Source organism: Mobula birostris, chromosome 20, assembly GCF_030028105.1.
Source record: "Mobula birostris isolate sMobBir1 chromosome 20, sMobBir1.hap1, whole genome shotgun sequence".
Lineage (NCBI taxonomy): Eukaryota > Metazoa > Chordata > Chondrichthyes > Myliobatiformes > Myliobatidae > Mobula > Mobula birostris.
The window spans coordinates 47,835,760-47,858,448 of NC_092389.1; the positions used below are offsets into that span (position 1 = coordinate 47,835,760).

General features: G+C 45.1%; 1 long non-coding RNA gene across 1 annotated transcript; it reads left to right on the forward strand.

Annotated features, from left to right (window-relative positions):
- The first annotated feature begins 750 nt into the window (after nucleotides 1-750).
- LOC140212701 (uncharacterized) lies at nucleotides 751-9,171 on the forward strand. The gene is made up of 4 exons (XR_011889785.1): nucleotides 751-908; nucleotides 5,142-5,427; nucleotides 7,897-8,066; nucleotides 8,924-9,171. It is a non-coding gene; the product is annotated as an uncharacterized lncRNA (long non-coding RNA).
- Nucleotides 9,172-22,689: the final 13,518 nt, after the last annotated feature.

The window sequence follows — 22,689 nt, forward strand, 5'->3', positions numbered from 1 at the left end:
GGAGGTTCATGAGGATGAGTCTGGGAATGAAGGAGTTAACATATGAGGAGTGTTTGGCAGCTTTGGGCCTGTGCTCACTGGAATTTAGAAGAATGCGTGGGGATCTCATTGAAACCTACTGAATGTTGAAAGGACTAGATAGGGTGGATGTGGAGAAGATGTTTCCTCTAATAGAAGTATACAGAGGTACAGGGCATGGCATTAAAATTGACAGGCAACCTTTTAGATCAGAAGTAAAGAGGAATTTTTTCTAGCCAAAGTGTGAATCTGTGGAATGCGCTGCCACAGACTGTGGTGGAGGCCAAGTCTGTGGGTATATTTAAAGCGGAAGTTGATAGATTCCTGATTGGTCAGGGAATCAGGGGATATAGTGAGAGGGCAGGTGTATGGGGTTGAATGGCATCCGAGATCAGCCATGATGAAATGGTGGAGTGGACTCGATGGGCTGAATGACCTAATTCTGCTCCTTTGTCTTATGGTCTTACGAAAGGGAATGTGACATATGGAGGCCAAACACAGCAGTTATGTATTGAAAAGCGGAGGGCCAGCACTTTCTGGGCATAAATGGTTGAGAAAATCCAACTAGACTGGCACTCAATTAAGGCTCTTACTGTGGCACCAAAAGGCAATGGCAGTATGTAGATAATAGTTAAATTAATTAAGTAGTGCAAAAAGAGGGGGAGAAAAGTAGTGAGCTCGTGTTCATGGTTTCATTGTCCATTCAGAAACCTGATGGCTGAGGGGAAGGAGCTGTTCCTGAATCGTTGAGTTTGTGTCTTCAGGTTCCTGTACCTCCTCCCTGACGGTTGAAATGAGAAGAGGACGTGCTCTGGGCGACGGGGGTCCTTAATGATGGATGCCGTCTTTTTGAGGCATCGCTCCTTGAAGATGTCCTGGATGCTGGGGAGGTGAGTGTTCATGATGGAGCTGACTGAGTTCACAACTTTCTGTAGCTCCTTTCGGTCCTGTGCAGTGCCCACCTCACCTCCATATCAGATGGCCATGCAGCCCATTAGAATGCTCTCCATGGTACATCTGTAGAGATTTTCCAGTGTCTTTGCAGACATACTAAATCACCTCAGCCTCCTCATGGTATATAGCCGAAGTTGTGCCTTCTTTGTAACTGCATCAATATATTGGGCCCAGGATAGATCCTTAGAGATGTTGACACCCAGGAACTTGAAATCGCTCACCCTCTCCACTTCTGATCCCTCTATGAGGATTGACGTGTGATCCCTCGTCATACCCTTTGAGGTCTGTAATCAGTTCTTTGGTCTCACTGACGTTGAGTGCAAGGTCAGGTACACTTCCATTCCTATGTCAAAGAGCACCCCACCCCCCTCACTGTTAGACTCATGGGTGATTCTTGCCCCCGGTACTGCTACCTCTGGAACAGCCGAGTGTGTTGTCCCTACTGGGCATAAGGTTGGAACATTGAAGGGGTGGGAGAGGGCATTGTTAATATTGGTACAATGGCTTAGTATTAAAAATCACTGGCGGGAGTTGTCGATTGGCCACCGAATAATAACATTACAGTGGCACAGGCAATAAACAGAAATATCTCAGGCATGTAAGAATGGAACAGCAGTTATCATGGGGGACTAACTTGCACATAGATTGGGTGAATCAAGTTGCTCGAGACAGTCTTGAGGAGGACTGTGGTCCTGTGCAATGAGAAGGGTAAAATTAGTGATCTTGTAGTGAGGGATCCTCTTGGAAAGAGTGATTACAGTATGACTGAGTTTCCCATACAAATGGAGGGTGCAAAAGTTTGATCTAAAACCAGTGTATTATGTCTAAACAATGGAGACTATAATGGGATGACCAAGTGTAGTGTAGTCTGGGAACACAGGCTATATGGTGGGACTATTGAAGAGCAGTGGAAGACTTTCAAAGAGATTTTTCACGGTGCTCAATAAAAGTATATTCCAGTTAAAAGCAAGGACAGTAAGGTTGGGTAGAGCCAGTCTGAGATAACTATGGAAATTAAAGAAGGCGGCAAACTAAAAGCTTGTGAACAGAAAGCCTCCAAGAGTAGTGGGAAACTGGAAGACTGGGAAAACTTTAAAAAGCAACAAAGAACCATCAAGCAAGTAATAAAGAAAGGGAATAAAGAAAGAAAATAAACTATCACAAAATATAAAAATGGATAGTAAAAGTTTTTATAATTATATAAAGTGGAAGAGTGTGGCTAAAATGAACGTAGGTTCCTGGGAGGATGAGAAGTGGGAATTGATATTGGGTAACGAGGAACTAGCAGAAGCTTTGAATGACTATTTTGTGTTGGTCTTCACGGTGAAGGACATGTGTAACATGCCAAAGAGAGATGTTATGGAAGTGATGGGAGGTGAAGACCTCGATACAATAGCTATCATTAAAGAGGTAGTGCTGAGCAAACTTGAGGGGCTGAAGATACATAAGTCCTCTGGTCCTGATGGAATGCATCCCAGGGTACTGAAAGAGATGGCAGAAGTTATAGTGGAGGCTTTGGTGATAATTTACTAAAATTCTCTGGACCCTTCCAGGTTCTGGTGGATCAGAAGATGGCGAATGTCACGCCACTGTTCAAAGAATAATGTAGGCAAATGCAGGTAACTACAGGTCAGTTAGTTTAACATCTGTAGTTGGGAAAATGCTTGAAAGCTATCATTAAAGAAGAAATAGCAAGACATCTGGCAAGAAATGGACCCATCAGGCAGATTCAATTCTTTTTTTTCCCTGTACTGGTTTACGAGTTAATAAACAGCCAGTAGGTGGAGGTTGTGTCTCTCTCAGTCCATCAGGGTCAAGCATATTTAGCTTCCAACCCACAACACACACACCAAGTGCTGGAGGAACTCAGCAGGTCAGGCAGCAACTCTGGTGAGGAATAAAGAGTCGATGTTTCAAACCCAGACCCCCTCATCAGGACTGGAAAGGAACTGGGAAGAAGCCAGAATAAGACTGGGAGGTGGTGGGAGCGTGGAGGGAAGGAGTACAAGCTGGCAGGTGATAGGTGAGACCAGGCAAGGGGGAAGATGGATAAAGTTAGAAGCTGGAAGGGTTTAGGTCAGGGGTTCCCAATATTATAAAGCCACAAGATATGGGAGCAGAATTAGGCCATTAGTCTGCTCTGCATTTCATCATGGCTGATCCATTTTCCCTCTCAGCGCCAATCTCCTGCCTTCTCCCTTTATCCCTTCATGCCCTGACCAACCTCTGCCTTAAATATACAAAAATACTCGGCCTTCACAGCTGACTGTGGCAATAAACACCACAGATTCACCACTCTCTGGCTAAAGAACTTTCTTCTCATCTTCCTATTCATCTCTAAAAGGACACCTCGCTATTATGAGGCTGTCCTCTGGTCTTAGACTCCCTACCATGAGAAACATCCTCGCCACATTCACTCTGAGACCCCTTGCTTAATTGTACTGGTCCATGGCAAGTAAAAGGTTGGGAACCCCTGGGAGGGGTGGAAGAGTTAAAGGGCTGAAGAAGGAGGAATCTGATGGGAGAGGAGAGTGGACCATGGGAGAAAGGGAATTAGGAAGGGAAGAGGCTTAAGATGGGGATGTCTTCATTGAGTCCTCAACATCCAATCTGCTCTGGTACCACAGTATTTATGTGGGCTGTCCTGCTGAGACTCTGGACAATGGTGGCCCCTCCAGGACATTAACAGTTGGGTCTTTTCCACCTATCACTTTCCAGCTTCTTACTTCATCCCGCTCCCCCACCCACCTGGCTCCACACATAATCTTCCAGCGTGTCCTCCTTCCCTTCTCCCCACCTTATTTATTCTGGCTTCTTCCCCCTTCCCTTTCCAGTCCTGATGTAGGGCCTTGTCCCGGAAATGTCAACTGTTTATTCATTTCCATAGATGCTGACTGACTTGCTGATTTCCTCCAGTATTTTGTGTGTAGAATCTCATTTGTCTTTGTCGTTGTCGTTATCTACATTACTCACAGCTAGCTTTCTGTGACCACCCCCCCCCCCAGCTCTCCCTGTACAGTAACATTCTGTGATGTCGCTCTCTCTCTCTCTGTTTAAAGGATATTTTACTTTCTTACACCTTTCACCATCATCATTATGTGTCATGCCATATGATGTGGGCAATCATGGTCCTTGGCACTGTGGGCAATGGCAAACCTCTTCTGGGGCAGTGTCTTTACAAGACGGGTGACCCTAGACATTATGAATTCTCTTCAGACACTGTCTGCCTGGCGTCCGTGGTCGTATAACCAGGACTTGTGATATGCACCGGCTGTTCATAGAACCAACCACCACCTGCTTCCGTGGTTTGATGTGACCCTGATCGGGAGTGCTAAGCAGGTGCTATTCCTTGCCCAAGGGTGACCTGCAGACTAGTGGAGGGAAGGAGCACCTTACACCTCCCTTGGTAGAGATGTATCTCCACCCCACCCCCCAACTACACCTTTAACCACACATTATAGTCCAGCTCCCCTGTGGCGTTTACCCTTCAGGGAAATATCTGAAATAATGCACACAAAATGCTGGAGGAACTCAGCAGGCCAGGCGACAGTGAATTCTAAATCACGACTGTCTATGTTAAAAAGAAATTACTTCACTGCCCCTCTGACCCAGGCCTAGGCTGAGTCCAGACTGAACAAGAGGCCTGAGCGGAAACCCAGGAACTGGAATCTCAGTAACCAAAGTGAAGAGATTTATGGCAACTTAAGAATTATCCTCAATCTCTTTCCTCCAGTTATGGACCCTCCTGCCGCTGAAAGCAGTTTCTTTTGACCCACCCTACATTATTTGATTGCCTGTAATAAATCTGCCTTTATCACCTGTCTGAAAGGGGAGTAGCACTGGGGCTTCTCACATCTCACCGCATTAAATGGTCCCCTCTCCCTGGGCTGCTCACTGACCTGTTACGGTATCAGGGATGGCATTATTAGAGTCATGTTATTCTGTAATATCATGAAAATAAACCTTTGACTACATCGTGTTCTTGTCACTGGTGCCATTGCCATGGATTCTTCTGCACGCCTCTCTGAGTCTCTGAGGCGAAACTGAATGGTATTCTGAGCGTCACAAGGTCAGGAAGTTCATCTGACACTGGCCGCCAAGATTGTTTTTTACTGAGTGTTTTAAAATGCCAGCTGTTTTCAAAGTTTTTTTTCTTCTGTCTCCTTCAGACCAGCCAAGTGATAGGAATTGTCTCCAGCCCAAGCCAGCGAGCAGGCAGCTGGGAGGGGAAGAATGTGGGCCACAGCTGTGAATTGTCTCCAGTCAGAGCAGATGATGAGCCAGAGCTGGTTGCCGTGGAGCCTCTATCAACAGGAAGCTCAAGGCCTTGAGCAACAGCAGGTCCAAGGCCTAGAATTTGAAGGCAGATTACAAAGATAATGGCAATATTCTTAGCAGCGTGGAGAAACAGAGGGTTCTTGGGATCCAGGTCCATAGATCTCTTGAAGTTACCACGTAAGTTGTTAAGGTGGTTAAGAAGGCATATGTTGTGCTCACCTTCATTAGGTAGGGGATTGAGTTCAAGAGGCGCGAGGTAATGTTGCAGCTCTAACAAAACCCTAGTTAGACTACACTTGGGGAGTATTGTGTTCAGTTCCAGTCACCTCATTACAGGAAGGATGTGGAAGCTTTAGGTGAGGTGCAGAGGAGATTTACCAGGATGCTGCCTGAACTAGAGGACATGTCTGGTGAAGGTAGGTTTTGCCAGCTGAGGCTTTTCTCTTTGGAGCGAAGGAGGATGAGGGGTGACTTGATGGAAGTGTATAAGACTATAAGAAGCACAGATCAACTGGATAGCCAGAGTTTTCTTCCCAGGCAGAAATGGCAAATGCCAGGAGGCATAATTTCAGGCCATTGGAGGGAAGTATAGAGGGGATGGTAGAGGCAGAGAGTAGTGGGTGCATGGAACGCCCTGTCATGGGTGGTGCTAAAGGCAGATACATTAGGGGCATTCAAGAAATGTTGAGACGAACACATGATGATGGAAAAATAGAGGGTTAAGTAGGAGAGAAGGGTTAGATTGATCTTAAAGTAGGTTAAAAGTTGGTAGTCATGGACCTGGAACACATCCTACACAACCTCACATGGACCCCAGAACACATCCTACACAACCTCTCATGGACCCAAAACACATCCTACACAACCTCTCATGGACCTAGAACACATCCTACACAACCTCTCATGGACCTAGAACACATCCTACACAACCTCTCATAGACCTAGAACACATCCTACACAACCTCTCGTGCACCTAGAACACATCCTACACAACCTCTCATGGACCTAGAACACATCCTACACAACCTCACATGGACCCCAGAACACATCCTACACAACCTCTCATGGACCCAGAACACATCCTGTGCAACCTCTCATGGACCTAGAACACATCCTACACAACCTCTCATGAACCTAGAACACATCCTACACAACCTCTCATGGACCTAGAACACATCCTACACAATCTCTCATGGATCCAGAACACATCCTACACAACCTCTCGTTCACCTAGAACACATCCTACACAACCTTTCCTGGACCAAGAACACATCCTACACAACCTCTCATGGACCCAAAACACATCCTACACAACCTCACATGGACCTAGAACACATCCTACACAACCTCTCATAGACCTAGAACACATCCTACACAACCTCTCATGGACCCCAGAACACATCCTACACAACCTCTCATGGACCTAGAACACAACCTACACAACCTCTCATAGTCCCAGAACACATCCGACACAACCTCTCATGGACCTAGAATACATCCTACACAACCTCTGATGGACCGAGAACACATCTTGCACAGCCTCTCATGGACACCAGAACACATCCTACACAACCTCTCGTAGTCCTAGAACACATCCACACCACCAGGTTCAGGGACAGTTATTACCCCTCGACCATCAGGAAGGAGGTACAGGAGCCTCAGGACCCACACCACCAGGTTCAGGGACAGTTATTACCCCTCAACCAGAGGTGCAGTGCTGCCGGATCTCACTGGAGTGCCACTCCGGCACCTCTGTAAAAAATGTCAAAATATGCAAGCGGGAAACTTAACAGTGGCCGCTATATTTGATTGGAAAGAGGCTCCTTTTCTCTTTGTGTTGATAGGAAAAAGAGTAATTTAGTGAGCAATGAACGAGATGAAATACATTTCCAACCCTCCCAAATGGTTGCTCTCCTCCGGTTAACATTTCTCACTTCCAAAATATGATATTTTCTATTCGTATAGATGTGATTATAATTTCTGTAAAGATTCAAGCTTCTTTCACTTTTCATATATTTAAAGACTAAACAGGATCTGTATTGGTCTAACCATGTAATACCCGGTGTGTGAGGATATTGTGAGTATCCACACACGCAGGTACACTTCCTGTCCAACCATTTCTGCAAGAGAAACGGTATGAGGCAGAGTTGCCAACCTACCGCTTTTGATACTAATATTCACCAATATTCGTGGCTTTACCAATAGTTCATCAGATGTTCTTTTTTCATACTTGATTCCAATATAGGTGGCTGAAGGTGTAAAAAACTTATTTGCTTTATTTCTGTTATTTTTATACCTGCTTAGGAACACTGCTCAACACTACAGGCCCTGCTGTCTGCTTTGACTCAGTTGTATAAGTAAGGCGACATCTGTGGTGGTCACGAATACAAAAGTAAATTTTTCTCACTAACAGTGAGGCTTCTGAGCAAACAATGTTACTTTACTTGCTTGATAATTATATTTTATGATAATTAGTGTGTATAACCATGCAATACTTTGTCATATTATTAAATTAAGTATTATATGTTTTATTGTACCAGTTATACGTTGAAATGTAGTGATAGGCTATAATCTTGTTAATGTCGTAACTATCACTGTATTTCTGTGGAGCTCGGGAATTCATGTATTTCTTTTATCTTGGTTTAGTGCCTGACATTATAAGAAGCCCTATTCACATATATGTCACAGCCAATTTGAATACCTGCTCAAGGCGAGTGAAGAGGACAGACAAGTGCAGGAGCGGTCGGCGGATACCGGAATTCGACAGTTCGGAGGTTGTTGGAGGTTCGGAGGTCGTTCGTGGACGGATCGGGGAGGTGTGAGCTCCAACGACTCAATTTGGTGCACAAATCTGACAAATTTACTGAGTGGCACCTTTGTTTTTTTTTGTGTCCACTAACCACACCACCAAAAAGAGTTATAAAGTGTAACTTAACTGTACATTGTGTATTGACTGATATTTTACAGTGTGGGCTTGTATCGGGGTGCATTACATAGCACCTATGCAAACGTGAGTACACAGTTTGGTAGGGCCTCCGGCAGTTCCCCTAGACGGACGTGAGTTGATCGAGCCGAGCGTTACATATCTATCTAGCTAGGGTGCCTGAGACTTCTGCACACGGCTCTGTAGTTGTCAACATGGAGCGGAGATCGAGTTTGTAAATCTGGCAGGAGCAAAGAATGTTGGGAATGTCGAGGGTGGTGCACCGCGGGAGGGGTGTGGGTCAGGTGGCAGAGGAGGAGTGCCAGTGCACTTGGATGGTGTGGTTGCAGACACACCCAGCCCTGAGACACCAGGCAAGGCCATTTGATTCCAAACAATTGGTTTATTGATCATTACAGATGTCTCTCTGGTGCTTCCCACTCACTGCCTCTCCCTTCCCCTATTCCCAACCATGATCCCCCCCTCTCCCAGTCCACAATAGAGACCCACATCAGAATCAGATTGATCATCACTCACATACATAATGAAATCTGTATTTTTTTTTGCAGCAGTATAGTGTAATGCATAAAATTACTACAGTGCTGTCCAAAAGTCTTTGGCACGCTATTTGTATATATGTTTGTGTGTGTGTGTCTGCCCCTAAGAATTTGGCACAATACTGTACATACTTCGATAGAAAATTTTTCAAAGTTCCAAGTTCAAAGTAAATTTTCACTTTTCATCTTGCAGGTGGTAACAGTCCACGTTGGCAATGATCTGCAGAAAACCGCTTCAGCCGTTCCTAGGCGATGCAACGCCTCTACAGTGCACTGATGCCCCTGTCCACTTGCGCTCCAGACTCTTCCGTCTTGGACATGATACAACGCTGCTTAAATTTGAGAAGGAATCATTTTATATCTTACTGATCTACTGAGTGAAAATTTTAGTCCTTAACCTCCTGCTTTTTGTAAATGTATCTCTTTCCAAAACGTATTAAATATACTTAAAGCTTGTAAACCACTGTCATGTTGCATCAGTCCTTTTGCCTCCCCCGTAGATAACGTGTTGATGATATTTTACCTGTATGGTTGAGGGAGGGAGAGACAGCGGTGGGAATATTGACACTTAGAAACAAAGAAAATCTACAGCACAATACAGGCCCTTTGGCCCACAAAGCTGTGCTGGACATGTCCCTACGTTAGAAATTACACAGGGTTACCCATAGCCCTCTATTTTTCTAAGCTCCATGTACCTATCCAGGAATCTCTTAAAAGACCGTTTTGTTTCCGCCTCCACCACCTCTGCCGGCAGCCCATTCCATGCACTCACCACTCTGCGTAGAAAAACTTACCCCTGACATCTCCTCTGTACCTGCTTCCAAGCACCTTAAAACTTACCCTCTCGTGCTGGCCAACTCAGCCCTGGGGAAAAGCCTCTGACTATCCACACAATCAATGCTTCTGATTATCTTGTACACCTCTATCAGCCACCTCTCATTCTCCGTCGCTCCAAGGAGAAAAGGCTGAGTTCACTCAATCTTTTCTCACAAGGCATGCCCTCCAATCCAGGCAACATCCTTGTAAATCACCTCTGCACCCTGTCCATGGTTTCCACATCCTTCCTACAGTGAGGCGACCAGAAGTGAGCACAGTACTCCAAGTGGGGTCTGACCAGGGTCCTAAGGAGCTGCAACATTACCTCTCGGCTCTTAAACTCAATCCCACGATTGATGAAGGCCAACGCATTGCAGGCCTTCTTAACCACAGAGTCAACCTGTGTAGCAGCTTTGAGTGTCCTATGGACTCAGACCCCAAGACCCCTCTGATCCTCCACACCGCCAAGAGTCTTACCATTAGTGCTATCTTCTGCCATCATATTTGACCTACCAAAATGAACCACCTCACACTTATCTGGATTGAACTCCATCTGCCATTTCTCAGCCTAGTTTTGCATCCTATCAATGTTCTATTGTAACTTCTGACAGCCCTCCACATTATCCACAACACACCCAACCTTTGTGTCATCAGCAAATTTCCTAACCCATCCCTCCACTTCCTCATCCAGCTCATTTATAAAATTCACAAAGAGTAGGGGTCCCAGAACAGATCCCTGAGGCACACCACTGGTCACTGGCCTCCATGCAGAATATGACCCGTCTACAACCACACTTTGCCTTCTGTGGGCAAGCCAGTTCTGGATACACAAAGCAACGTCCCCTTGGATCCCATGCCTCCTTACTTTCTCAATAAGCCTTGCATGGCTTGCTAAAATCCATATACACTACAACTATGGCTCTACCTTCTTCAATGTACTTAGTCACATCCTCAAAAAATTCAATCAGGCTCGTAAGGCATGACCTGCCTTCGACAAAGCCATGCTGACTATTCCTAATCATATTATGCCTCTCCAAATGTTCACAAATCCTGCCTCTCAGGATCTTCTCCATCAACTTGCCAATAACTGAAGTAAGACTCACTGGCCTATAATTTCCGAATATATTTCTACTCCCTTTCTTGAATAACAGAACAACATCCGCAACTCTCCAATCCTCCAGCGCCTCTCCTGTCCTCATTGATGATGCAAAGATCATTACCAGAGGTTCAGCAATCTCCACCCTTGCTTCCCACAGTAGCCTGGGGTACATCCCGTCTGGTCCCGGTGACTTATTCAACTCGATGCTTTCCTGAAGCTCCAGCACATCCTCTTTCTTAATATCTACACTCTCAAGCTTTTCAGTCCACTGCAAGTCATCCCTACAATCACCAAGATCTTTTTCCACCAAGGCTATATGGTTAGTAAAGAAATGAGAAAAAAGAAAACAAGGGCCCAATCTTATTGAACAGTCTGTTGCGTAAAGTTGGAACTGACTGGGGGTGGTGGGGGTTGGTGATGATGGATACTGGTTCCCTGTCACATCGGTCTGTGTAGATGTAATCTGCGGGGGTGTCTCTGATGATAGACAGTGATTCCCTGTTACATTGCATTTCAGCACACAGGGAGCGTTGGCAGGGGAGCGGCCTCGGGCTGACACGGGGTGGAGTGTGGAGGGCATTGGCTCCGAAATCTGGCCCTTTCCCCCTGTGCAGCGGCGATGGAGGGAAGGATGGCTGGAGAGACCAGCGCTTCGATTTGTGGGGCTGGGGTCAAGGAGACGGTCAGACTTGAAAGAAGGCAACGGTTTCAGTAGGAGACCTTCATTCGCAAGGTGCTACCGGATTGCCGTGGCTGCAAGATGTTCGATCTTCACTGCGTCCAGGATTTCGCCGGTTACTACGATGTCACCTTCGAGCTTGCCCCAGGGTGGCAGAAGTTACGTGACTGCTTCAGTGAGAAGGGGAGCGAGGCACCGCTGTCACTACTAAAGGCGCAGCCCCTCCTCGCCGACGTAACGCAGCAAGAGAGAACGGTTATGGTACAAATGTTCAACCCCTATGTACCGGTCGTTGGCATCCTCACATTCCCAGCGTGATATGTGGAGAGCGTGGGCAAGTGTGAGAACGTCAGCGACAGTCTGGGAGTCTGGACAAGTAAAAGGCAGGTCAGGGTGAAGCTGAGGGTGGACACCAGCGGCTGTGTCATCCACCCATCCTCAGCGTTCGCAATCGCAGGGAACCGGGGCTTCCTGGTTTACGCCAGGCAACCCAAGCTGTGCCGGAACTGCGGTAGGGCAGGGCACATCGCAGCCCAGTGTAAGGCTGTTCTGTGCAGAAACTGCAAGGTGGAGGGACACCTCGCCAGGGACTGCACGGAGGCCAAGTCCTGCCACCTCTGCGGGCAGGGGACCACCTGTACAGGGCGTGACCGAAACGGGCGGGCTCCTACGTACAGGTGGCCGGGAGAGATGATAACATCGGAAAGGCCCGGGATGAGGAAGAGGCACAAAGATCTTTCTTTCTTTTTAAATCTTCTTATTGAATTAGTACACAAAGAGTAAAACATACAGCAACCAATACATTGTTAGGATATAAATATAAAAGTAATATTAATACAAAAGAAAACAATACACACAACGTATGTTAATTGTAGAATAACAAGGTAATTGAAACCAGATACGTAAAGTATGTTTAACTATCAGGTTGCAAACCTGCTTATACCGTTTCAAATGGGAGGGAAGAGGAGATCCTAATATAGAGCCAAGTGCATAGCCTTGAACAGAATGTAATTCCAATACTACCCATTTAGGAATGGATAGTGTATCTTGGTCAAGTAACCCAAATTTCATGTGTCGAATATTAATTGCCCAGTAATAAAATCTAAGGTTAGGTAACGCCAAGCCTCCATCTCTCTTATCTTTCTGTCGATGTATTCTACCCAATCTCGGTTTTTTATTTTGCCAAATAAATGAAGAGATTTTAGAGTCTACTTTATCAAAAAAGGATCTTGGAACAAAAATTGGTAATGCCTGAAATATATATACAAATTTTGGCAGAAATAATAGCATTAATACGACCAGTCAAAGTTAAATACAGTAAAGTGGAGACCATTTAAAGGAATGTTCTGTGATATGGTCAATTAAGGGTAAATAATTAGCCTTAAATAAATCCTTATGTTTACAGGTAATTTTAATCCCAAGATATGGAAAATGATTATTAACCAATCTAAACGGCAGGTTCTGATATAAGGGAACTTGCTTATTAATAGGGAAAAGTTCACTCTTATTAAGATTTAATTTGTATCCTGAAAAAGGACTAAATTGGACAATAAATCTAGAGCTGCTGGGATAGATTTTTGAGGATTGGAAATATATAAGAGTAAGTCATCAGCGTAAGGTCATACTTTATGAGACTTTAACCCGCGAGTTATAGCAATAATGTTAGGAGATTCTCGAATACCAATTGCTAGTGGTTCTCATGTTATATCAAATAATAAAGGGCTAACAGGACACCCTTGTCTGGTACTTCGAAATAGAGGAAAAAGAGGTGAGTTTTGAGTATTAGTACGAACTGACGCCATAGGAGAATGGTATAACAATTTAATCCAGGATATAAATTTCGGGCTGAAGTTAAAGATTTCAAGCAGCTGAAATAAGTAGGGCCATTCAACTCTGTCAAAGGCTTTTTCAGCGTCTAGGGAAATGCATTCAGGATCGGTTTGTGACGGGGTATAGACAATTTTTAAAAGTGTACGAATATTATAAAAAGAATAGCGATTCTTAATAAAAACCTGTTTGATCTTCCGAAATAATATAAAGAAGTGTTTTTTCTAGTCTATTTGCTAATAATTTAGAAAAAATCTTGGTGTCAACGTTTAACAAGGATATTGGTCTATAAGATGCGCATTGAGCGGGGTCTTTATCCTTCTTTAACATTAAAGAGATCGATGCTCTATAAAAGGATTCTGGTAGTGTAGCAAGTTTTAATGAGGCCTCCAGAACCCTGGATAACCAGGGGACTAATGAGGGTGCAAACGATTTAAAAAATTCCACGGTGAACCCATCAAGGCCAGGAGCTTTCCCCGAGTTCATCGAAAAAATAACATTCTTAATCTCATCAGTAGTGAAGGAAGTTTCCAACATAGAGCATATATCGTGTGATATCTTAGGGAATTCTAGGTTATCTAAAAAGTCAAACATATGTTTAGAATCTCGTGGAGATTCTGATTGATATAAAGAAGAATAAAAATCAAAGAAGGATTGACCAAATGTCAGTTGATCTTTTTGATTATAAATCTGATTAATTTGAAGTTTAATAGAGTTAGTCTTCAACTGACCAGCCAACAGTTTACCAACTTTGTCACTATGTATATAAAATTCACGTCTTGTCTTCATTAATTGGTTTGCAATAGAGGATGAAAGTAATAAACTGTGTTCCATTTGAAGTTCAGTTCTTTGTTTATACAGCTTCTCAGAAGGAGCTGTAGCATATTTCTTATCTATTTCCTCAGTCTTGTCCACAAGAGCAAGCTCTTCCTTCTTCAACCTTTTCCTTAAAGCAGCAGAGTACGAAATAATCTGGCCACGAATATAAGCTTTGAAGGAATCCCAAAGGGTGTTCATGGATATATCCTCTGTACTGTTAATTGTGTTACATGCTGAAGGAGATCTGTTTTTTTTTTGTGAGAATGCTGTAATGGTCTTTCGGAGGTCACCTGATGTGATTTTCCCGCCGATGTGAGGTCACGTGATGACATGTCCTCCCCCCCACCCCACCGTGACTATATAAGGGTCCACTCAGGTGACGCAGTGGGATTTCTGAGTTCGTAGATTTCCAGATTGAACGTGTTGTGTCTCCGTTTCTGTTGCGTTTGTTTTTGTGACACATTTTCATTTTTAAAACGGAAGGTGCGTTCTCTTACAAGATATGGTATTTGGGACTGGGAAGTTTTGGCTAGAAGCGCCAATTTACTCAATTCCGACAGTTTTAGAACCATAGAACCATAGAAACTACAGCACAGAAACAGGCCTTTTGGCCCTTCTTGGCTGTGCCGAACCATTTTCTGCCTAGTCCCACTGACCTGCACACGGACCATATCCTTCCATACACCTCCCATCCATGTATCTGTCCAATTTATTCTTGAATGTTAAAAAAGAACCCGCATTTACCACCTCGTCTGGCAGCTCATTCCATGCTCCCGCCACTCTCTGTGTGAAGAAGCCCCGGCTAATGTTCCCCTTAAACTTTTCCCCCCTCACCCTTAACCCATGTCCTCTGGTTTTTTTCTCCCCTTGCCTCAGTGGAAAAAGCCTGCTTGCATTCACTCTATCTGTACCCATCATAATTTTATATACCTCTATCAAATCTCCCCTCATTCTTCTACGCTCCAGGGAATAAAGTCCTAACCTATTCAACCTTTCTCTGTAACTGAGTTTCTCAAATCCCGGCAACATCCTTGTAAACCTTCTCTGCATTCTTTCAACCTTATTAATATCCTTCCTGTAATTTGGTGACCAAAACTGAATACAATACTCCAGATTCGGCCTCACCAATGCCTTATACAACCCCATCATAACATTACAGCTCTTATACTCAATACTTTGATTAATAAAGGCCAATGTAGCAAAAGCTCTCTTTACGACCCTATCTACCTGTGACGACACTTTTAGGGAATTTTGTATCTGTATTCCCAGATCCCTCTGTTCCACTGCACTCCTCAGTGCCTTACCATTAACCCTGTATGTTCTACGTTGGTTTGTCCTTCCAACGTGCAATACCTCACACTTGCCAGTATTAAACTCCATCTGCCATTTTTCAGCCCATTTTTCCAGCTGGTCCAAGTCCCTCTGCAGGCTCTGAAAACCTTCCTCAGTGTCTACTACATCTCCAATCTTTGTATCATCAGCAAATTTGCTGATCCAATTTACCACATTATCATCCAGATCATTGATATAGATGACAAATAACAATGGACCCAGCACTGATCCCTGTGGCACACCACTAGTCACAGGCCTCCACTCGGAGAAGCAATTCTCCACTACCACTCTTTGGCTTCTTCCACTGAGCCAATGTCTAATCCAATTTACCACCTCTCCATGTATACCTAGCGACTGAATTTTCCTAACTAATCTCCCATGCGGGACCTTGTCAAAGGCCTTACTGAAGTCCATGTAGACAATATCCACTGCCTTCCCTTCATCCACTTTCCTGGCAACCTACTCGAAAAACTCCAATAGATTGGTCAAACATGACCTACCACGCACAAAGCCATGTTGACTCTCCCTAATAAGTCCCTGTCTATCCAAATGCTTGTAGATTCTGTCTCTTAGTACTCCCTCCAATAACTTACCTACTACCGACGTTAAACTTACTGGCCGATAATTTCCCGGATTACTTTTCGATCCTTTTTTAAACAACGGAACAACATGAGCCGCTCTCCAATCCTCCGGCACCTCACCCGTAGACAGCGACATTTTAAATATTTCTGCCAGGGCCCCTGCAATTTCAACACTAGTCTCCTTCAAGGTCCGAGGGAACACCCTGTCAGGTCCCGGGGATTTATCCACTTTAATTTTCCTCAAGACAGCAAGCACCTCCTCCTTTTCAATCTGTACAGTTTCCATGGTCTCACTACTTGATTCCCTCAATTCCATAGATTTCATGCCAGCTTCCTATACCTATTTAAGATCTCCCCCATTTCCTTTGGTTCCGCACATAGCCAACCACTCTGATCTTCAAGAGGACCAATTTTATCCCTTACAATCTTTTTGCTCTTAATATACCTGTAAAAGCTCTTTGGATTATCCTTCACTTTGACTGCCAAGGCAACCTCATGTCTTCTTTTAGCCCTCCTGATTTCTTTCTTAAGTATTTTCTTGCACTTCTTATACTCCTCAAGCACCTGATTTACCACCTGTTTCCTATACATTTCATACAACTCCCTCTTCTTCTTTATCAGAGTTGCAATATCCCTTGAGAACCAAGGTTCCTTATTCCTATTCACCTTGCCTTTAATCCTGACAGGAACATACAAACTCTGCACTCTCAAAATTTCCCCTTTGAAGGCTTCCCACTTACCGATCACATCCTTGCCAGAGAACAACCTGTCCCAATCCACGCTTTTTAGATCCTTTCTCATTTCTTCAAATTTGGCCTTCTTCCAGTTCAGAACCTCAACCCTAGGACCAGATCTATCCTTGTCCATGATCAAATTGAAACTAATGGTGTTATGATCACTGGAACCAAAGTGCTCCTCTACACAGACTTCTGTCACTTGTCCTAACTCATTTCCTAACAGGAGATCCAATATTGCATCCTCTCTAGTTGGTCCCTCTATATATTGATTTAGAAAACTTTCCTGAACACATTTTACAAACTCTAAACCATCTAGACCCCTAACAGTATGGGAGTCCCAATCAATGTATGGAAAATTAAAATCCCCTACCACCACAACTTTATGTTTCCTGCAGTTGCCTGCTATCTCTCTGCAGATTTGCTCTTCCAAGTCTCGTTGACTTTTGAAGGGAGAGTGAAGAATTCATCGAAGTGAGGGATCGAGAGAAGTCGGCATCGGTTGGCAGTTTAATAAAGGATCGACCTTACTGAGTCTTTGTTGGAGAGAACCTGCATTGAGATAACTCTTGCAATAGCGCAATGAGTTCATGCACAAAGGCTCTCTCGCTCTCTCTCTCTCTCTGAAAGAAATTTAAAGTCAGTTGATTTAAACTGTTTATTTCCGGCATCGGGAATCCAGTGACAGAACCGGCAGTAAAGGTGCGTCGGTGAAGAAATCCTTCTGCAGAGAAGTCGCTCCCAATTGAATGTGTAAACGTGTTGGACTTTCGAAGTTATCGCTTTAAGAACTGTTTCCGCATTTAACGCCTTAAGAACCAGAGCCGAGTGGCGAGTTGGTGAACAACTGCATACCTGTTAACCTCCGGTTAAAGTTTTCTTTTGTGTTTTTTGCCCCTTATCGTTCATATGTGTTTAATAAATGTTTGGTTGTTTTTATAAAACCAGTCTCGATTAATATTCATTGTTGCCGGTTACGTAACAATTGTGAAAAAAAAAATCAATCTGTTCGATCATGAAGTTAACAAAATCTAAGTCCTGAAGCAACAGCGAATTCAAACGCCATTGTCTATTGTTATGAGCATTGGCCAATAATTTAATAGAAAGCTTAAGTGGAGCATGGTCCGAAATGGTTATAGAGTCATATTCACATTTAACTACTGAAGAAATAAGACGAGAGTCAATTAAAAAAAAATCAATTCTTGAGTAAGAGTGTTGAAGAGGCACAAAGATCAGCTGCTTCACCACCATTCAGGCTACATCCCAGCTGGAACATTACCTTCCTCTTCTCAGGACTGCAAACACATTCTGGCCAACCATTGCCGAATGGATCTCTGCTCAACGGGGCCCCTACTCAGTACTTCCTCCACCTGGAACGAGAGGACAGGGCTGCACTCCACCACAGCAGAACATCCTGCGTATGCCCAGAACATTCAGATAGAGCATCAAAGTCAAAGTCGAGCTCACTGTCTCACACACACAAGTACATGTATGAACACAGGCGCAATGAAACGCTTGCTGCAGCATCACAGACACGGGGCATCAGATGAGCTGTATTCACATCAATCATACACAGTTTTTTACAAGGAAGCACAACCAGAACAAAATAAAGCTCAGATTGAGAGCAAAGTGCTCACAGTGTTGCTAAATCGAAGTGACCAGGGTTTTAACCAGTTGCGTCGATAACTGAATATTTTAAGGAGAGTAGTTGTTCTTGAACCTGGTGGTGGGGGATTTAGGACCTAAGAGGGAAGATGACTAAAGTATATAAAATTGTGGGAGATAGAGATAGGGTGGTGTTGGTATTAGCATTAACTTCTGCAAAGGTAGATGTCAAGTCTTCAGCAGTTCCCAACCTGGGGTCCATGGACCTCTCAATGGGAAGCTTCCATAGCATAAGAAAGGTTGAGAGCCCTGACTTAGAACAGTACACATCTCCTGCCTCCACACAGTGGCAGTGTCTTCAGTTTCTCGTTGGACCAAGTCTTCCCTCTGTGGAGCTCTCAGTATTTATTGTAAGCCGCCCTCTCTTCGGTTCAGCCTACTCTGTACGCTACTCAACCTCCCTGGATTTTGTTTTGGGAATTGCTTCTTTTATTGGTTTATACTCATTCTCGCTGCTCCTTCAATCACTCGCACACCTTCTTCAAGTAACTCGTATCCTAGGTGGATAAAACCAGTCGTAAACCAGAGTACATCTTACGCTCTAGATTGTTTTTGCCGTTCTTTACAGATTTATCATTGTTGCTGAAAAATGCCCTCTCATCTATCATTTCCATTTGCCAGATTAGTCCACTACTACGCCCTCTCACAAAGGCAAACCAGACTGCAGGTGCTGGAATCTGGACAAAGTACAAAATGCTGGAAGAATGCAGTGGCTGAAGGTTCAAGATACAAGTTTATTTATCACATGTACATGAAAGCATACAGTGAAACGTGCCGTTTGCATTCACAAGCAACAACTAAGGATGTGCTGGGGGCAGCCTGCAAGTGTCGCCACACATGCCAACGACAACATATCAAACCCACAATGCTCGGCCGAACAACACGGAACACAACAAGCAACAAAACAGCAACAGAAAAACAAGCCCCAACCTCCCTCCCTCACACATACATCATGACAAGCTATCTTCCAGCAGACTGAGTCTCGGATTCGGGCTCGCAGATATAGGGCTTCCACTTCCCTGGTGATCTCAGCGATATATTCAGACTCGGGCCTCCGACCAGCTTCCGGACTTCTGACTCGATCCTAATCCTCGACCCCCAAGGACCTGCTGATCACCGAGCACGAGGCCTCGAACTCTGAACTCGTCGAAGACGGCGTCCTGAAATCTGAACGGATTGCCCGAGTCCTGCAGTACAAGGTAGCGGTGGGTTAGAGTCTGGTGGAACTGCACAAAGCAGGTGAACTCTCTCTGCATCCCAGGGTGAGGGAAGTGGATTTATGGTCTGTAGGAGAATGAAGGGTTATACCCAGCAGGAAGGAAAGAGGAGCTGAGGTCAGGTCAGAGTAGCCAAGAGTTTATTGAAGGAGGTCAGGCACGAGGGGCCAGTTGCCTTCCGCATTTTATGGTCTGAGTGTTGCCACCATTTCCCATCTCGGTCTGACTCAGGTTTTGTTCTCCGGAACAGACAACACACCGGAAAGAAAACCAGGAAGTTCAGCCTGTGCTTGATCACGCCACGCCCCCTTATTTACATACCACAATGCCTTGCGCAAAAGAAAACGAATATAATTCCTTTTGTAGTTCGTTCGTGTTAAAGGGAAATGCAATTTCTGCTGCTGGGAGAAGGAATGTTCCTGCACTGTGATTTTGGTTACAAATGTAGCTGGTCGTATTTACTTTAGAAGGGTAGGGGCTGTGTGAGGGACAGAATGGATGAGCTGTTTGGGGATCCAATCCGGTTTTTCGTCCGGCACGTGATGTTGGGATCCATGGAAGTACAAGTGCTCGCGCGTTTGGGGCAGGTGATCCCCTGGTGGAACGGTGATCCATGTTCTGCTCCTACTACTCTTCCTCCGGTTTGCTGCTATTCCGTGTCAGTGAACAGAGTCATTCTTCATCATCACTGGCCGGATTCTGTTCCTCGGCCCGGTCTTCACGTGTCGGAACGGACACTCACAACTAATCAAACTTTACAGTGGCTGGGCCGTGATCGGGAGCTCGGCGAAGGACGGGTGACCGGTCCCGTGTCCCCTCGCCGTCAGGTCAGCTCCGACCACCGGAAGGTGTTGGGGATCTGGTTCCGAGGAGCCGAGGCATGCGGGAACAACTGCCTACAGCGGACTGCACTGCCACGGTGAAACAGAAACAGCGCGATTGTGGACCAAACCTGTGTTGTACCGGGCAGGAAGATCTCAGACACTTAAGTCTTCTCAGTGAGAGCAGGGGATAAGAATAACCATGACGGGTGGGTGCTGCATCTACGTAAACACGAGGAATTCTGCAGATGCTAGGTGCTGTAACTATTTGGTTTCGCTTGAACAAATGGAGCCAGACTTGGTACAGTAGTTCCTCCAAGACTCACTTTATTGTTACGTAGCCACCCTGGCCAGCCTCAGGGTCGCTCAGCTCGCTGTCGTCTAGGGGATACAGACCTCAGCCCCGGCCAAACTGGGTAATTAGTTTGTGTGGATGCTGTGTGATGTACCCCACCCCGCCCAAATAACAGACAATACACCAGAAATGATTAAAAGTTTTACAGTTTATAGATATTACCGCAACTATATAATTAATAGAGAATAACATATAAAAGGCGCCACACTTATCAAAGTTCAATCTCTTCGTGCACAAACAGTTGGAGCTCTAGTAACCGTCCTCTCTTCACCATTCGATCCCCTCGGATCACCACGACCCGCCGCCTGGGACCAACCACGGTGGTCGACCAGACGCTCCACACGAGTCCGTCTCCGTCTCCTCTCCTCGCCGAACACCCTGGACCTCGGACTCCGGCTCGGGGTCTGACCACGTTAGAAGACGCACAGCACCTTGTCCATCCTCTGTCTCTCTCTCGCGCCTTCTGCCCAAAAACCCGCGCATCACACTAACTTACAGACACACAGAAAGAATAACATGGGCACCCACTGGCTCATTTGCTCTCTTATCAACAATATAACCCAAACAAGCTGCTAGCGAGAAAACTTTCCCAGCATTTAACATAACAAAGAGGCTATTTTAATTATAACATAACAAAGAAGCCATTTGAATTAGCCTACGCAGTAACATAAAAGAAGAAACCCCTTACACTTCTGCAGAGGATCCCTGTTTATTTTTTTAACTGCACAATGCATACACTCAGTGACCATTTTATCAGGCACACCTAATGAAGGTAAAAAATTATATTGGCACATGAATGCAAATATCTAATCACCCTATCACATAGCAGCAACTCAATACAGAAAAGCATGCACACATGGCCAAGAGTTGTTGCTCAGACTAAACATCGGAGTGGGAAAGAAATGTGATTTAAGTGACTTTGAGTGCGGAAGTTCTGTTGGTGCCAGACGGGGTGGTTTGAGTATCTTAGAAACAGCTGATCTCCTGGGATATAGGAGAGAGGAGAAGATGGCGGCGCGACACAGCGTGCGTGGCCGCTCTGGAATGATATCTGTATTTGTTAAGTAGGGTACCGTGCACAATTCTGATTTGATGGAGACAGACGTGAGAAGCACAGAGGAACATCTGGAGAAACTTCTGAAATGCCCGCTTCGCTGCCGCTGCTACTGTGCGATCGAGAATCTCCGGAGGGGAAGGCCCCAAAATCCTCGGCTTTGCCTATTGCCTGTTGCCGGGGCCGGGGTCGAAGCGCTCGGTAGAGATGGTGCTCGGTGCTCGGTGTCAAAGGACTGGTCGGAGGCTCGGAGTTTTCGGACGGGCTCAGAGTCGGCTGAGGTTGGATGCTTCCAGGATGCTGCATCGACAAGTTTGCGGTGCTGGAAGCTCATGGCAGGAAGAGTTTCTCCCTTCTACCGTCTGCATGAGATGTTGGGACTTTTGAGAGACTTTGAGACTTTTTTTTACCGTGTCCATGGTCTGTTCTTTATCAAATTACGGTATTGTTTGCATTGTTGTAAATATATGTTATGACTATGTGGTTTTTGTCAGTTTTTCAGTCTTAGTTTGTCTTGTGTTTCTGTGATATAATTCTGGAGGAACATTGTATCATTTCTTAATGCGTGCATTACTAAATGACAATAAAAGAGGACCGCGTGTCCTCATAATCTAATCTAATCTAATTTTCATGCACAACAGTCTCTGGAGTTTACAGAGAATGGTGTGAAAGAAACATCCGGTGAGAGGCATTTCTGTGGGCAAAACTGCCTCGTTCACGAGAGAGGTTAGGGGAGAATAGCCAGACTGGCTCAAGGAGAGTGACAGGAACTCAACACAACCACGTGATCCGGCAGTGGTGTGGAGGACGGCATCCCTGACTCAGAGAAGCTGCAGGCCGGGACGCACCTGACCCTCTGAAGGACGTGGTGAATTCCAGCACACAGCTCCCTGGAGCGTTCTGACCAGGGGACAGCGTGAATGTAGAACCACTACTGACTTCACTTCGGTTTACCGGGAG